This window comes from Anas platyrhynchos, chromosome 11, assembly GCF_047663525.1.
Source record: "Anas platyrhynchos isolate ZD024472 breed Pekin duck chromosome 11, IASCAAS_PekinDuck_T2T, whole genome shotgun sequence".
Classification (NCBI taxonomy): Eukaryota; Metazoa; Chordata; class Aves; order Anseriformes; family Anatidae; genus Anas; species Anas platyrhynchos.
The window spans coordinates 19217246-19234930 of NC_092597.1; the positions used below are offsets into that span (position 1 = coordinate 19217246).

The 17685-nt window shown below is 40.9% G+C and overlaps 1 long non-coding RNA gene across 3 annotated transcripts; it reads left to right on the forward strand.

Annotated features, from left to right (window-relative positions):
* The first annotated feature begins 364 nt into the window (after window positions 1-364).
* On the forward strand, window positions 365-14044 carry LOC106014400 (uncharacterized). Of its 3 annotated transcripts, none has more exons than XR_011812015.1 (4): window positions 365-1049; window positions 9028-9195; window positions 10814-12305; window positions 13746-14044. It is a non-coding gene; the product is annotated as an uncharacterized lncRNA (long non-coding RNA). The 3 variants fall into 3 exon arrangements; XR_011812017.1 differs by having other exon boundaries at window positions 365-993; XR_011812016.1 differs by lacking the exon at window positions 9028-9195.
* Window positions 14045-17685: the final 3641 nt, after the last annotated feature.

The window sequence follows — 17685 nt, forward strand, 5'->3', positions numbered from 1 at the left end:
ATCACTTATTATTACATGGCAGATCAGAGGAAAAAAAATTGTTGGCCTTCTAGTCTAGTCATGAAATTAAGATTACTCCAGCAATGTATCCCAGTGGCAACACTTATCTTCATTCACACTCCTCAGCAGTCCAGCCTTTACATGGGTCACCAGAGCATCTCTCCGCGGTATTGACTGTAAAGAGGGAAACCTCCACTGCCCATATCCAAACTTCAGAGTAGTGTTTAAAACAGGCATAGCAGAGGTAATGGGAAAGATATTATTGATTTTATGTTTTTAAATAGAGCATAGTCAACTTGACAATGCCTCTTTAAATAATTGAAAAATCTGCTTCAGCTGACAGTAGCTCACAAGATAACGAGGCTGGTTGTGGAAGAACATGAGTAATTAGAGAGTGGGGATTCTTGCCACATGGAATTGACCCTTGGGGGCTTGAAGAAAGCAGGATTTGTGGCTGCTCTGAAATGCCAGTGGTCTGGTCCAGCATTCCTCTTGTCAATACGAACCTTGTGTTTTTATTGGAAACACGTGTCAAAACAAAACAGTGTTTGAGGCTGCTGCTGAGAGAAGGTGGGCAAGTCCACAGACAGCCAACCTGTTTTTTCTGCTTGTTTCCAAACATACCATGCTGCACTGCCCGTCACGTTCAAATGGAGGGAAAGATGCTAAGCACCTTCATCATAAATAATTTGCTGCTATATGGATATTTACAGATAGAAAAATATTTTACGCTACTGATTCTGCTGCTATTTCTTCCTTCATGATGCAATTTCCACTCTGAGATTTAGAGGAATCAGAGTGACTGTGGCGTTCTGCTATACCCTGATGAGGCCCAAATTGAGAGTTTATATTAGGGTTACCCCCTGAAGAAAAGCTATTGCAGCAAGACAGCTTTGAGCTTTTCTGGATGAGCAGAAGAGTGTTTGGAGAAGACCTGCCAGTCCTATGTGATACTTCGCTCCCTGTGGGCTGCCAAAACAGTTTGAAAACAGTGTAAGTTATGAATCTTGGAACTGTTACCTGCATCACAGAAAAGTCAAAGTAAGGAGGTGAGAGTCCTCATATATGATGATTAAAGAAATAAGTAGTTAGGTTTAAAATAAGTAATTAGGTTCGCTAATTATCTTTTTCCTGATTTAAAATGATTTTGTTGGGCTGATGTTAAAAATCTGCCTCTTTCTTGCTCTCCTCCCTCACCTACCTCCTAACATGGTTTTACTTGGTGGGTAAATGGAATGATTTGGGGAGATAAAGAACCCAATTTGTAATGTGCTTTAGGAGCTTTCAGAATGAAAACCAGGGATTGATGCAGTGTGTTTAGTTTTGAGGGTCTCAATATTTCTTTCCCTTGATCTACCTGTCCTGCTGTGTTGTCAGATCTTCACAGTCCAGATTTAAGGCAATAATGGTGAAATCTGGAACATGTGATTGCTGTTTAGGCCCCAAACCGTCATATTTCTGGACTGAATCTAAGCCTAATTGAAAAGGCAAGTGGATATCTCTAGCAAAATAAAACATGGCTGTCATAGGCTTTACCAAGTTCAGTGTAACACAGAAGAATGCACTCTGGCATCTATGTTTGGTTTCTGTTTAAAACATAAAATTAAAAACATATTTTTTTCTGATGTATGTTTTAAGTATGATTTGCAAACCAAAAATAGAACTTGCCAGGCCTCCAAGGTCTGGCCCTTGTGATGCCAGGAAATAAGTCTCCTCTCACCTTAATATCATCGCTGCAACTATTTGTGCTTGCCTGCTTACATACGTTATGGGCTGTTTGTACAGTCGTCACCATTCCTCATTGCACCTGTGATCCCTTCGTATGTATTTCCTATCATGCTCGAAGAGCTCAGGGAATCAAAACTATTTCCATTGCAACCAAGTTTTGGATTGGAGCAGGCTGAGAGGCTTTCCTTTGAGCCTCCCCTTGCCACAAGCACAAATAGGTTTGAGCTGTACTGTTTGGAAGGCTGAAATGTCCCAAAACTTTCGGGAAAAACAAAACAAATCTATTTCCACCTTTTGAGATCTTTTTCCATCACCAGTTATTTCAGATGTATTTCTCTCAGACATATCCATTTCCAGTTTCAAAATTGCAAACAGAGGGCAATTATTTTTTTAGTCAATACTTCTCTTTGTTAGTTTGAACCACTACATGACTGGAATGGAAAATAAATTCAATTATTAATTAATTTCAGAAGATTAATTGATTCCTTCCTCAAGAGAGATCTCAAAACCAGATGCCCTGACTAGAAATCCACTTGTTGTGGTCTTTGGCTGATCCCTTTGGTTTCATTTGTGTCTGGTGCATTTTAGTGCCCTCCATGCTGACAGAGCAAAGACTCTGTCATGAATCAGGCTTGTTCAGGGAAAGGTTACTGAGGTGGAGGAAAAAACAAACAAAAAAAAAGACAAAAAGATAAAGCAAAAAATCTGGAGATCCTAAAATTAGAGAAAAAAGATCTGATAGCAGGCAGACAGCTCTGGATGGCTCCTTCTGAAGGCCTCATCTGTGAGCTAGGAATTGGCACAGGCAGTCCTTGGCTTACAAGGAATTATAAGCACACCCTTCTCACAGCGGTGGCACAATTGTTTTGAAACTAGGCAGATCTTCTGTGTTTACTATTTGGCAGGTTCTGTGTTTTTGGCTGGCAGCCACGCTGAAATGTGTTTAGTTTTAATTGACAGCCATGGTCAACACTGCAGATCCCAGGTAGGTACTGCTAATCCTGACAAGGCAGGGCAGAAACAGCAGGCTTGCTTTCCAGCTAGCTAGAGACTCTTTGTTTTTGGGAAAGCAATGGCACTTTGCTTCTAGATAACTCACCCTTAGGAACCCAGCATCCACCTTCGTGACCTGCCTCACTGCCTATTTGTAAGCAGCCCATGGCCACGTGCTGACAGCTGTTGCAATAAAATGTTTTTGTTATCAACTCTTATGCAAGGAGTAATCAGTGCTAGTAGCCTTGCATGAGAGAGCTTGTTGGAGCACAGACACACAGAGTTGTGTTGTTGTTTATTTATATGAGGCTTGAAAGGAAGAACAGTTACACACAGACCTGCAGTTTAAAATATGAGCCATTACAAAAGTGCGTATGGTTAGATTGATTTAAGCCACAGTTTGTGATGGTTTAGATTTTACCTCCTAGTCCTTGTGAGAGAGTTTCAGCCTTGCTGTTGAGAGAGAAAGAGGGTAACAGAACATTTGCAAAAGTAAAAAGAGAAGAATAGCATATGCACAGACTTATGATGGCTTTGGTCATGACATCTAAGCAGAGAGAGCAATGATTTCTGTGAACCACAAAAATGTTAGTTCCAGCTGGCATAAAATTCCACCAAGTAATGCTTGTGACTATCTCTCAGTCCATCTGTCTCTCTGTCTATCAGTTGTGCCTGTATGCTTTATTATAAGTGGTGCATTCCTCCTCATGTTATTGTCTTCCTTATAAGATAATTTCTCAAGGGATTCTTTAACTTTCCCCTGAAGTGACTTACATTTAATGTGGCTGCATTGCAGAGCTCTGTGGTAAAGGAACTGGTATTGATGTAGAAAAGATTGCACCCAACTATCACGACAATGTGCCTTCAATCAGCGTTTAGGTCTCATCCTTATTAAGAGTTCACGCCTCTGACAAAAAACAGGAAACAACATTGAATTAGATACTACCGAAAGAAGATACTGAAGGAAGAGATTTACTGTGCCAGAATGACGAGAGGAGGAAATTTGGTGTGTCAGCTGGGACTAAATGGGACAATTGTTCTATCTCTGTGCTGTGAATTTCCACCATGAGAAAGTAACTCAGATCCTGACTCAGAGTCAGTGACAGTCTCAGAATAGGACTTCACTGAGCCCCCAGCCCCCTGGTGCAATTACTAGTAGTACCTCTGCAGAGAGGCGTCTTTGGTACAGCCCAGCACTTACGGGTTTGGATTGTTTCTGAGAGCTGTGTTTTTGAATCTGGGCAAAGTTGAATAATATCCCCCAGTTGCTCATTTTTAATGGGGCTGTGAGATCAAGGTGACGACCTGGTCGCTCCAAGCTTAACAAAAAGGGATTTCCAAGAGTGGAGTAGCCCTATTTTCTCCTTCAACAGGTCTTTAAATTGTGCAGTACTCGTTCATCAGCTTCAGACTTTGATTTGGCACTGCTGTGTCGTGTAGATGTAGCAATCACATTCACAAGCCTGGAACTAATTAAAAATGGAATATTTTAGATCAGTCATGGTGAGTGTGGCCAGATTTACAGGGAGAATACAAGGGCGCTTAAGGAGCAGAGTGATCTAGCTTTTTAAAAATGTTCTTCCTTCAACGTTGGTACATTACCTACAGGCCAGTTGGGTTGGTCCTTCGCAGCACTATCTTTAATACACCCTCAGGCTGGTTAAAGTGGAGCTCTAAGGGCGTACAGGCGTTTCATGGTTTGCTGCATTCCAGATGCATGGAGAATCATCTTGAAAAATCTGTCTGGCAGGACATCACTCTTTTTCTTCTTTTTTTCCTCTCATTTTTAAAGAGGGCATGGTTGCCAAGCTTATCCATCACTTTAATAAGAGACAATGAGTTAAAGGCAGTGAGGATAGATAAATCAGGAAAACAGGACAAAAACATGCGAGGAGATAGATATGGCTTCATCTAACCCCATTTATCTGATACCAACGCAGCCTGTAGCAGGCTCATCGTAGGTAACACCATTATATAAAACTTGGATACCCAAGTGCTTTCCATGAGCCTCTCCAATCCTATGAATTCAGTCTGTGAATGCCTGAGGGGGCGGCTTACCTGCAGACAGCACTACAGGGTCTTTGGGGAGAAGAAACTGTCCACGGAGCAATTACATGCTGGGTCACCATAATTTTCTCCTTGCTCAGCTCACCACTTCCTAGGTTTTGCTGCCAGCTCTGCACCTGCTCCTTGCTGAGTCAAGCTGGGAAACAAAGAAAAAACATTTCTTTCTCCTGCAGAGTAGTCAGGCTCATTAGGGATGAGTGCTTTTTCTCATTGCACTGCCAACTGGTGTGCCAGGACACCAGTCGTACGCCAATTACACCGCTCATCACAGGCCGATGGCAGCATCCAGTTCTTGTCACCACTGCTTTTCATCACCTGGTCACCTCCCAAGCAGCAACTGACTGTAGGTTTCTGGGATAGGGATATCTTCAGCATGTGCAGGCTCTCCGATGGGCTGTTGGATTAGCTCCTCCTTGGGAGATTGCCTCAAGTCAAATAAAGTAATGGCAATACTAAGGCTGTGCTCTAGGCGTTCCTGCTATGGGGAACATGGGAAGCTTACCTAGAGGCTTCCATTCAGCTCTGGCAGTCTTTGTATGATGCCCAGGTGGCAAAGCTGCTTGCTGGTTTGTATACGGGAAAGTGATTTTTCAGTCTTGGTTTCCTACAAGGAAAGGACATGGTTTAGTGATTGGTCTATGCTTGGACTTGATGGTCTTGAAGGTCTTTTCCAGCCTAGATGATAATATTAATCTAAAGTTGATAAGCAGAACATTTAGTATCACATAGTGATTTTTTTTTTCCCCGCCCTTTAATACCAAAAGCCCTTTAAAAGAACAAATTGTAGGTGAACTGGTAATGTGCTGACTGCAAGTAGAGGCATGGTGGAGGGTGAATGTGTGTCTTTGGTCATTTGCACCCAGCTATTCGCCCCGAGGAACACTGTCACCAAAAGGCTCTGTATGGTTCTTCTGAGGGTTTCCAGACAATTCCCTCAGTCAATCACCCTATCCTAAAGAAGAACAATAACAAATCAACTTTTCTTAAACATAGAGAGGCACGACTTACAGTCTCTGCAATGGATTTTTTGCTAGCATGGCTTGTATTACCATTAAAATGATTTAACTGGAACCTCTGCTCGGCAGCATTATAGGTGACATGTTCCCTAGCTGCGGTGTATCCAAACAGATTGTTGCGAGGCCTTAAATAAACATTTTCTAAGTCTAGCTCTGAAGCAATTTACATCAAGCAGCATTTATTTCATGGGTGCTAACTACTTCTTGTGTATTACTGACAGAACAGGCAATGTTTTCTATCAAATCTGATGGGTGTAAACAGAATGCCTATTAATAATGTGGCACGGAGCTGACTAAATGCAATATTTATGGCTCATGCATATGAAAGTCTCATAGACAGTTTGCTTATAAAGAGCAAATGAATCTTGCAGTTAATGCTTGAATTTAATAAGAGAACAAGGATAATTCTAAACATTTTTCTAAAGGCATACCTATCCACATGCATTCATTCCTCTTGTAATGTGAAGAATTGATGCTTTTGTCAGAATAGGCTGAAGGCAAAGCTCACCAAAGTAGGCCCATCTGTCGATTTCAAGAGGTTTAGTGCCAAGGTCAATATGATGTAGGAAGGAATTAAACTGAATCATTCAAAACTGAGCAAAAGGAGCAAATTCCTAGGTTCTTTAGTGGTATTTTGTGTGTGTGTGTGTGTGTGCGTGCGTGCATGTCACTGTGTTAAAATCCTGAGTTCACCGTGGATTTCAGTGCTAAGTTTCAACTGCCCTGAAAGGGAGCAGGACCAGGTCTTGGCCTGCGGTGTGCTAAGCACCTTCAAGCTGGACCCGATCCAAACCCCAGGTCTGCAGAAAGAAGATGGAAATTTCATGGAGCTTCAGTTCAAATATTCTTGCTAATTTGTATGAAAGCAAAAGGAGCAGAGTTCTAAAAACAGCTTCTAACTCTCATTTCTACTGGCACGGCTGCTATCGATCGTGTCCAGAAAGAGGGATGGAAAGACACGACAGAACTGGCAACAGTCCTGAGCCATGGAGTTTGGATCTCAACCCCAATCCAAATGTTGCCGAAGAACAGGGGATTTTTGTATCTGGAGGTTTGATTTAATCTTTAGTACGTGCATGGAAAAATCTGTAGGGCTGGAGGGACTTTTCCTCAATGGGTAAGATATGGACGTTGGGTCTGGGGTGACCAGCTTGGTCAGAAGCCTGGGGAGAGGATGGCCTCAGCAGCATCTGCTGGGGAGTGGAGGGGTCTCCAGCCATAGGAACCAGCAAGGCAAAAGATATTCCCAGCGCTCCCAAACACGGCTCAGCTCAAATGTCTCCTCTAGCTTTTTTCCAGAATAGTCTCCCTTTTTGGTTGTTCAGTCATCTGGAGCAGGTATAGTACTTAAAGTGATTCACAAATGCTCCCATGAATTGGCTGGAAACTTTAGTCAGCGCAAAGGTTTTGGTCAAATTGTGATTAATGAGTTTGGTTAAATTGTGATTAATGATTTTTTTCAGTTATTATTTTTATGAGTTGCAAACGCTATGAACTCTCCTAGCTTTTGTTTTCAACCAGATGTTGCACCTAGAAGTGAAAACAATTTTACTATTTGTTGGTTTTAGTTTGAAGTTCTTCAGTCTCTCCAGTCAAGAAACCAAATTTTTATTGTGTGGTTGAGCCAACTAGTATAATCGTTATTATTAAAATCAACTAACAAAAATATCATAATGTACAATTTGCAGAAAACAACAGCTTGGCAAACATTTGTCCAAACTGTTTAGTAAATATGTTCCAGTAATGAGTGGTTTAGCAGGAAACAGGAGAGAAAAGACCACAAATAAAATCAATATTATTATAAATATTATTTGCCACAAGTAATTTGAAAACCTCTGTTTTCATCCAAAACATTTGCTTTAAATTATATGCTGACATATTCTGGAAATAACTATGATAGACTATTTTTAAAGTAATAGTACACAAAGGATTTTTTTCTTTATGTTCTTTTTCACATCGACAGTTTCTGGTTTCTGACGTGCTAAAATAGACTCGGATAAGGATTTGTGTGTGTGTGTATGTAGCCACTTTTATTTATTTATTTTCTGGTTTGGACTTCAGAATTGTGTGCTTTGGGGAGCAGGTGGTTTCCAGCACTTGAAGAGATCTGCATGTTAAATGAGTTACAATTTGCTTTGCAGAGAAGTATTGCTACATGTATTTTCATGAAATTCCTTTCAGGCATCTTCTTGGGTTCACTTCCAAAATGTTATGAAAAAGTGATTTGCTTTCAGAAAGGAATTGCTCAGCTAAAAATAATAAATATGTTACAGCTAATGTGGAAACTAAATATGTCAGAGGTGATGTGGAAAACATCAGAGCAGACTGAGCTGAAAGGATAAATGATCTCAAGGAGTCAAATGAAGCCACTGCAGAAAATCCAAATTTTACCAGAGTCAGGACAGTTTGGAAACCACAGATGAAAGATCCCTGCTTCCTGTGTAGGCTTCAGGAGAACCCAGATGCTTTCTGTGGCTTGAGGGAATGAGTTGGTTGCTGCCTGGACAACATATCCTCACACTGCCCATTTCTGGGCTGAGGACCCATATGGCAGTGGTGCCCCAAGTCTTGCAGCCCCATCAGAAGGTGGCAGGCTGTCCCACGGATGCTTGTATAAACTGGGAATGCCACGTTCTTGTAGTTTTGTTGGCAAACACACAATCTTATCCAAGGTGAGCATTTTGTGAAAATGCAAACCAAGAGCTGCAATTTCATCACCACCCTGTGTAACTGGCTGACAGTCCTGGCACTATCAGCATATGGTATTTGTACTGCAGGAGGTCCCACATGGCTAGATGCACTGTCAAATATGTATGCTCTTTTCCTGGTTTTACCACCAGATATCATATTGGCTGAAGGCTGAATGACAGCTCAGATGGGTGTCATCACTGCCTTTGAGAGCATTCATCTTACTAGGCCTCTCAGATCAATTCTCCAGTTTGGTTACTGAAATGAAAATTAAACATCCTACCCACCAGGAAAACTAATTTGAAGATACATTTTTAACCCCAGAGCAATCTTTTACCTGCAAACTTAATTGTATTCCTTTAAGAAGATGTAATTAAGTATCCTCATGGCAGACCATCAGTTTTTACAAAGCATCTCTACAGCAGATAGACATCATTACTAATACAATTCATGGAGGTGCAGGCAGGAAAATAAATTGGTTGTCATTGGGACATCATCAATATAATGAACGTCTGACGTAGACTGTTTGTTTCAGATGGAGCAGACATAGATGAGGGGAAAAATTGTTAATAAGAACAGCAGACACGATGTTGCAGACTGTAGCTGTCTCATGAAATGTGATTTGCTGCCAGCACATCACAGTAAGGAAAGTCTGGTTGACCTGTGAATAGATGAGAAAAATAAAGGGAAGAGACACTTTCAGGTACGTCCTGCAAAGCTCTGCTGAATCACAGAGTTTGAATCTTTGACTTTTTTATTGCATCTCGGTAGTTACTTTCATTTCAGGCAGGAAATTGGTAGTTTGCCTGGCTTTTATTTCCATTTACCACTACAGCAAAATTGAACCTTTGATTTTTTGGAACTATACTGTCTCCGAGAGAAATCAGTAGCTAACATTGTCATGCAGACGCATACAAAGCAGAGCTGGTTCACATTTTGCAAAGCCTTCAGGGGAATTTTGACATGCAGAATGAATACCCAAGTGCCCTAGGCTGCCTCAGGGATTTCCGGCACCATCTGCAGGATGCTGGGGAAAAAATTCCAGTGTTGAAAACAGCTGAAAATGTTCCATGTTAGTGTCCCAGCTCAGCACTCTTTAGTCTTGCTCATCTTACATGGATTTAAGCATGTGTTTGCTGTTAAGGGTAGATGCTAAGTTCAAGAGGAACTCCATCCTTTCCAAGCAGGACCATAACTCCTCTTCTGACTCGTGAATCATTTGGGAAGTGAACCTAATTTCTTTCAAGCATTTTCTTCCAATATTTGTTAACAAGTTCAGACAGTGTACACTCTTTGATTCAATTCCTATTCATTTTACATGATGGGTGATCTAAATCACACAATATACTTTCCTTTCTCTGTATTCAATGACTGAAACACAATGACAGAGAAATTTTTCACTTTGTTTGCTTGCAAAATCTTTGAATGAAGGGTTGCTCATGTCTCAAAGGGTTTAGCGAAGGGATTTACGAACATACGAACAACAGATCCAAGTTTGTCAGAATGTGTGTGTGCTAAAACCCCACAAGTCAGGAGAAACTGCAAGAAGCCATACCATTAGAGAACATCCTTATGCAACGAGAGCCACTTATTGCTCCATGCACACCTTGAGCTGATCAGGAGGCATAAATAATAAATTTCTCCTCATGAAACTCCTTTGGCTAGAAAAAAAGCACAGTAGACAGCATAAAAGCTTATGTGGAACCTGAAAGAGATAGCCAAACCTCCACAGGATCAAAAGTTCAGGTAAACATCCTAACACTCAGATACTAACCTGAATGCTGTCCAAACCCATCCCGGCCATCTGGGCCTGCATTATTAACTTAGTAGTGTCATGTGAAATGGTTTTCTCACAAGGTTTCTGATGCTTCCTGCTGTTTGACAGGCAGGAAATACCATCAGAAGAGCCTTTCTTGCTGTAGTTCATCATGTGCAGTATGAGCGGGAATCAGGAAGTGCAGAGGCAGCGCAAAAATGAAAAACAGCGTGCCGGGCTCGGGGGCAGGGGAGAGGGGATATCAAGGGGAAAAATTAACCAGGTTTGCTGATGCCACCGGAACAGGCCACTTTGGAGAAGCACCAGCACATATGGAAGCAGGCTGGGCAATAATGTTTCCCCATCATTAAGGAGCATAGAGGGATGAGGAGCTATGTTGAAATGAGAAGCTGCAAAGCACTATACAGCTCTAAAACCAATTCTCCTCATAACGATCCTAAATCAGTAACATTAATCTTGATGCTGTTGTCGCTCCTCAGTGTATCTGGCATCCTGGAAAGGCTCATCATCTGTTGATTTTTATTTATTTATTTTTCTTTTACAGGGTCCTAATTAAACACTGGGCTACCTGCTTGCCTAGGCAGCATCGCCTCACTGCTTCTGGGTGACAGGACGGCAGGGCTTGTCCCTGATGACATATTCAATGGTCTATGGCTGTGCTGTTTTGCTGCAGCATAAGCAAACGGAGAATTCTTTGTGTGCAAGTCTGAGGCTGCATATACATGTGTGTGAACTCTCTAAAAGCAAACAACTAGCCTTTATAAAGCCAAATTCCAAGCAAGTAACCAGCTCAGCAGCTGTGAAAGGTGTCTCTGTGTTTCATTGTTGATAAAAATGCAACCCACAGTGACTCAAACCTCAGGATGTGGTGGGAAGCTGAGAAGAAAAGAAAGATAGAGAGTGGGGGAGAAAGGGAAAAAAAATCCTTCGCAGGATGAGGAGTTCAGACATGCCAGATTTCTTTGGCGCAGACGTTGCTGTCATGAGCCTCGCAGACGTTTAACGTTTGATTCCCTGCTTGCTTTTCACTTGGCACCAAGGGTGTAGCGAAGATTTTGAAAACAGTATGGCAAAGTGTTTTAAATAGCAAGACTGGTCTGCAAGTGCCATAAACAGCATCTCTTTCATATGCTACAAGTAAATAGTGCGGGCAGAAACCCAGCGTGCGAAGGCTGCCGCAGATCTGTCGTTACCCTGCATCTGCTCCCTGTGACCAAAACATTGATGATCATTTCCCTTCCTCCCCTCTGTTCCAGCCCCGTCTTGAATGCCTCTGGAAAGCAGAAGGCAGCTGCCTTAAGGACAGGAACTTGGTGTGCGGAAAGGAGAATCTAGTTTGGAAGATGAATACTAAAAGTAGGCATTGATTTCCTATCAAAGAAGTGAAGTGTTCAAATTTGCTGTGTTGCTTTCACTTGAAAGGCATCAGGACTACCAGATGTGCTGTGTTCAGATGAGATTAAGCTTTTGGACTTGTTCTGAGGCCCCAAAATTTACTTCACCAGCTCCAGCCATGCGGCTTAGGCACAGCTTTTTCCCGAAGCAGCAGAAGTGACTTGAAGCTTCGTGGCCTGAGTCTTTCTGCTGTGATTCTGTTGTCAGATATTTAGCTACACAAGCACCATATCAGGCATGAGGGGGGAATGAAGCTATCCCATCACAGATAACATCTAACTAGCAGAACAGATCTTTTTCCTACTGAACATATGTTTCCTTCACTTGCAGTGAAAGAGGAGTGCAGCCACAATAAGAATGAGCTGAGAGCAGAGCAATGTAAGGGTTGAAGAAAACAAGAAACAGAGAAAACTGTGTGAAGGCTGTATGGGCTTGTCTCTAGCATTTACTAAGGGAATAATACAGGATCTCTTGTCAGGTCTAATCAACCTTTTGAGTTGACAGTTGCTGATTCAGCAGTGAGACACAGTGCCTGTTCTCCAGAGGAAGATTTAGGAGCTTAACCTGAGTTTCCACGGCACTGATTTTCACATTGCTTATGACTGAGAATCCAGGAGCTACTCAAACAAGGAACATAAAAGGTAACTAAGAAAAACAAGTCTATTCTCGGTAGACTTACATTGCTACACCTCCTTGATCAGGGCATTACAGAGCCCCATGAATGGAGGAGGATTGAAAATGAATGCTGTGTTGTCAGTGAAGAGAAGTTAGACTTCAAAGTCTTGTTCAGTGCAGGAGCCAAACCAAGCTGCTCAACATCACCATCACTGATGATGCCAGCAGTGGGAGTTCGGTGTCCGTGGGGTAAGGTCTACCTCTGGGAACAAAAAAGTTGCACCCGGGTGCTTTGTATCTCCAAAGAGTTTGAGTAAGGCATGTGAACCAGCCCTGGGTGGCTGTAAAGGACCAGGTACAGGAATAATTGCATTGGTGCTCTCTGGGTACCTCACCAGTCACTGAGACCTGAAATAAGGCATGTGTCATGGTCTTTATTGGCCAATATTTCAGAGAGACTGAGCGTCCCCAGGGACTGCTCACAGTGGGCATGGGGAGGGGTGCTGTGCTGTTTCTTTGCTTTTGGCTCAGCTCTGAAGCACTGTAACCACATTTTACAAAGCTAAATGAGAAATATTCATTCCAATATCAAAGATTCGAATATTCCTATGTTCACATATGTATACATGTACATGCGTGTGGATGCACCACATGGATAGTACAAATCTGTGAGTTAATTGGTGCATTTCCTGAATGACTGTGGTTTTTTAATAGTGCTAGTCCTTTATCTCCACAAATGAATAACACTGTTAGATCTGATCTCTAATTATATTCTGAAGACCAATAAACCCCTGAACCTTTCTGGATGTCTTTAATTAGAATAAAATCCAAAGAAAACAACCAAAAGAAAACAACCAGAGCGGTTGCTGGAATCTTGCTATGGATTTGCTGGTGGTTAGGAGCAGAACTGGGTGAACTAGTCATGGCAAATATCTCATCATCTGAGACCTTTCTAACTTTTCTCAGCATCCTGAAAACAGGTTTTATTTTTTGTATATGTTTATATTCTTTGATTATTATTATTATTTTTTTTTTGATACATAGTTTGTATAAACATGTTCCAGCACACTGGCTGGTAGTAAAGTAATTCTTAGCTGTATGCGGGGCTGTTAGTGGTATTTGTGTGACATTCAGTAGGTCTTGTAAATCAAGTGCTTTATATAAACTGTATATGCTTATACGTGGATAGATGAAAACATCATAAAACACGAAAATTCAGAGACTTTTAGGTGATCACATAGGCATTTGCCTATGGTGTCACAAAGATGTGAGAGTGGGGGGACAGCATGACTTAGTGTTATTTTACTGAGAAGGAATGTGTGTTTTTACTCCCTCATAAATGTTTGGTGTTTTTTTTCTTTTTTATTATTTTTACAAATTTAATGTTTTAGCTCACATTTGATGATGTACTGAGTGTTGAAAGATACTTTACCTTTCCTCATTTCTCGTTCTGTTGATTTGCATAGGGACAAAGTAACCTCTTGCTGAAATGTATCTATCTCTGGGGAGAAGCACTACTATTTAACTCAACTGCAGAAGCAAAAAAGATCTAGGACTTAGACAAAGAAGCAAAACCAGGAAAGAACTGGATGGAAAAGACTTTGACTTGGGAGCGAACTCTTCAGAAAGTATCATGAGATCTTCAAGAAAGCAGAGGAATCGGAGCTCATTTTATGTGAATTGTCTGAACTGCATGTGAGCTTTAAGGACAGCAGTAATGAAAGAATAAAGTGGCTTACAAGCTACATCAGCCCTGGAAAACAAAGCATTTCACAAATGGTTTCATCTTATTTGACTTGTGATACCCAACAGTGATGTGCAATTACTTCTTGTCCTAGTTATTCTTCTTGTCTTAGTTATTCTGTTGTACCTGAGACATGAAGTTTTCACTTTAAGCCTGGTTAAAGAGTAAAACAAGGGGATGCAGCTGTTTCTAAATTAACCCTTAGCTCAGCAGCAGGGTTTTCTCAGGCTGTTTTGGGGGGGGGGGTGGGGGGTGGGGGGTGGAAGTTTAAATGTTTGCCTCAAGGGCTGGAAACCTATTTTTCAGGCTGTTTAACTTTTGTCATTCTCAGTGCATCTGTTCAAATTAGATTCAGACAGTGAAATAAATAAGAAATATTACCCAAAGGTTTTGGTTTTGTCAGAAAGGACTTTGAAAAAAAGTGGAGAAGAAGAAAAAATAGAAGCCTGAATCAAGAAGGCCCGCTGAGTCCTTTTCTGACAAGAAATCAAAACTGACTGAGGTTAAGTTCATTTGATTATTACAAACACTCCAGTGTACAAGAAAACCTATAATTTGATGACACTAGATTAAACATTCAGGCCAAGATGTGGTGTGAACCACCCCAGGTTTGAAGCCAAAGTTTCAGCAAAGAAAAACTAAAGCCAGGTAGGTCTGGGAAACAAGATCAGAGAGGAGACAAAGAAAAGACGAAGGGAAAGAGATTTCCTGACAGTATAGAATGGCAAGGTGTAACTGTGTCTCCTCATGTTCTGAAATCTTCCCTGCTGCCCATGGTTTGACTCCTGGCAGGTTGGCAAGGCCTCTGTTTGCAGCAGATGAGAAGCACAGGATAACTCATGTGCTGGCCTCTCCCAGAAAGTGAAAGGTCTTGTTTAGGAGTTCTACGTATCCTAACCAACTGACCACCAAAAAATCTTCCTGAAAATGAGCAAGGTGAAGGGAGATCCGTAGAGCTGTTGCTGTATCTTCTGCCTACATCTTCCGGCCCTGCCAGCGGAGTGGTGCCAGCAAGGCTCAGGGCCTCTGGCAGGGCAACTGCATTTCTCCTTGTCTGTGCATCAGTCCTGCCTTTCTGGGTGTCTGTCAGTGACCACCTGGTAGTGCAAGGCACCCTTCTGTGGCACAGATGAGCACATGCCATGAATAAGCTCCTAATTAAATATAGTGGTTAAGGAGGATGATTTCTGATAGCAGTTCTTTGCAAGCAGCAACCTGATGTGACTTCCTGCCCACAGTCTGTTTCCATTTTCACTCCAGTAGTTTATTTCTTTCCCTCACTCACATACTTTCCTAAATGGTCTTTGGTACCAGTTATTTAAGTCACACGTTGTTTCATGTATTCTCCAAGTGGATGAATTAAACTGTTATCAACAAGAGGAGCTTATCTCTTCTCCTTTATTCATCTGGAGTTTGCTAATACATCCATTACCCTTATATCACAGAAAACAATTAACAGACGTGTTTGTTCATAAAAGAATTGGTTTATCTTAGTTAAATTCTTGTATCTCATAGCACAAAGCTCAGCCTGCACACCTCCAGTCCAGAGTCCTGCAGCAGGTAAAACATCCTTTAGATCGAGTGGGAAAGGCATGCACATAAGTGACGTCATTTCAAAAATTATTCTGGGTGGCAAATGTTTCTCACTTTCACTTATTTTTTTATTTGTAATTTTTTTCTTCTAAATGCTAAATGAAAATATATCTAAAATCAGCATGGAAATAGTCAAAAGAGGCATGAGCCTTGTTTTTGTCTAATTTACATCTCCGGGATATTTTGTGAGAAATAAAATGCATTTCACAGCTCCCTCTGGCAAGCACTATAAGTACAATTAGTGTTTCTAAGTATAAGAATAATGAGGAGAAGGAGGATAATAATTGTGGCAACTGGTTCCCCCCCATTTTCTTCTGGAAAAGAACTGACTGTAACAGGATGAGCTATCTGTTAGACCTCCTAGATTTATTCCTCTCTCAGAGGTAAAATAGGTCAATATTCCATTATAGTCCAAATATTATTAACTTTCTTTCCCCATATATTTTGATATTTCATTGAAAAAGCCCTGTGAAAATCAAAATCAATCTTCAGAAAAATTACTCATTCCAGCTGTAATTTTTAAAGTTTTCTTAATCCATATTTTATTTTTATTTTTTTCCCTCCAGGGTTCCTTGACTCCATGTGCTTTGCTTTCTCAACAGCAAGAAAAAAAAAAAAAAAAAGAAAGAAAGAAAGAAAGAAAACAAAAGCTGAGGACTCTAAATGGAAGAAAACAGCAGATTCTAGAGCTTGTGGTTATTTTTATTGAAAAAAAAAAAAAGTAACATATTTCCCAAAACAAAATATACATTGCTTTTATATTTATTGCAATGCCTGTCCCTTTTTGACAAGAGCCACTCAGGAAAGGTTTATCTATCATGGAATTTTGTTGGAAGCTGTATATTCAACCATTTTTCTGTGTATCTTAGCCCTTTCTTTGGGGCAAAAAAAAAAAAAAAAAGGAGAGAAAAGAAAATAAAACATCAAAGTGCCAGTGTGCGAGGAGGGTATTTTCTGGGTAGAGCAAAGCTCTTAGCAGGCAGCCACATATATTAAACCAGAACTGCTATAAATGTCTTGTCCATTTATTCTGATTGCTCTAACACAGAGCATTCACTGTTTTATGCCGCCTTTTCTGACAGAAGAGAAACTGCAGTAAAGGAAAGAAATTTCTTCCGTCTGTGCCCAAGGTTAAGGCAATCTGTAGGAAAGAATGAAAATGACACAGAGAAATGAGTATCTCATTTCAGCAAGGTCCGAATCATTATCTGCAACATTTTGGATGATTCAGCATGTTTTGTGTCTTTTTTTTTTTTTTTTTTCAACACAAGGGTTGTTTCTGTCAGAATGAAAGCTGGAGGAGCTGAGCTTATTAGTACCTCTCACATCTTTCTCTGCCACGCCTGAAGCTGCAGGCGTGATTTCCCTCTTGCTGGCTCTGGGATAAATCAGGTGCAGGGGTGTGGGAGGTCCAGCAGTGGAGAAATGCTTGTGGGAAACTGGGCTGAGAAGAAACCCATCCTTCACTTGGAGTTACATGAATCTAGAGCTCCACAGAAAGCTACTTCAGAGGCTGAGGATTGGGAATAATTAGCACATTTAAAAAAATCCATAAGCAGCACAGCTACTTTTCAGATAAAAGGATGAATTTTTGGGCTAATGGCAAGGGCAATGAATAGAAGGAAAACAAATAATGCCGCAAAAAAGAGCTCCTTCCAGGGAGCAGCCTTTCTTCTTTCCCAGCTTGCGCATGGAAATCTATTGCTCTTCACTGGAAAATAAAGCTGTGAATGCATTATTAAAAAGCAGACCGATCAATGTCTTAACCTTTTGATTTAAACATGAGAGCAGAATTTTTAGAATTAAGAATATTAATTGTTCCACTGATATGTAATATTTGTTGTTTAGGGTCAAAGGTTTGAAAGTGGTCTCAAATTTTTTAGTAACAGTCTACTTCAGAGGCAATTAATTATAAGCAAAAAATGGATGCAAGAGGGGAGGGAGAAAAGGAACAGCTGGAGTAGATAACAGAAAGAGAAGGAGGAGGAAATAGAAAAATACATAAAACCACATTTGCTATAGAGGAAACGAGGAGAAAAGCATGAACTTGGGTTCTTTGAAAATATTCT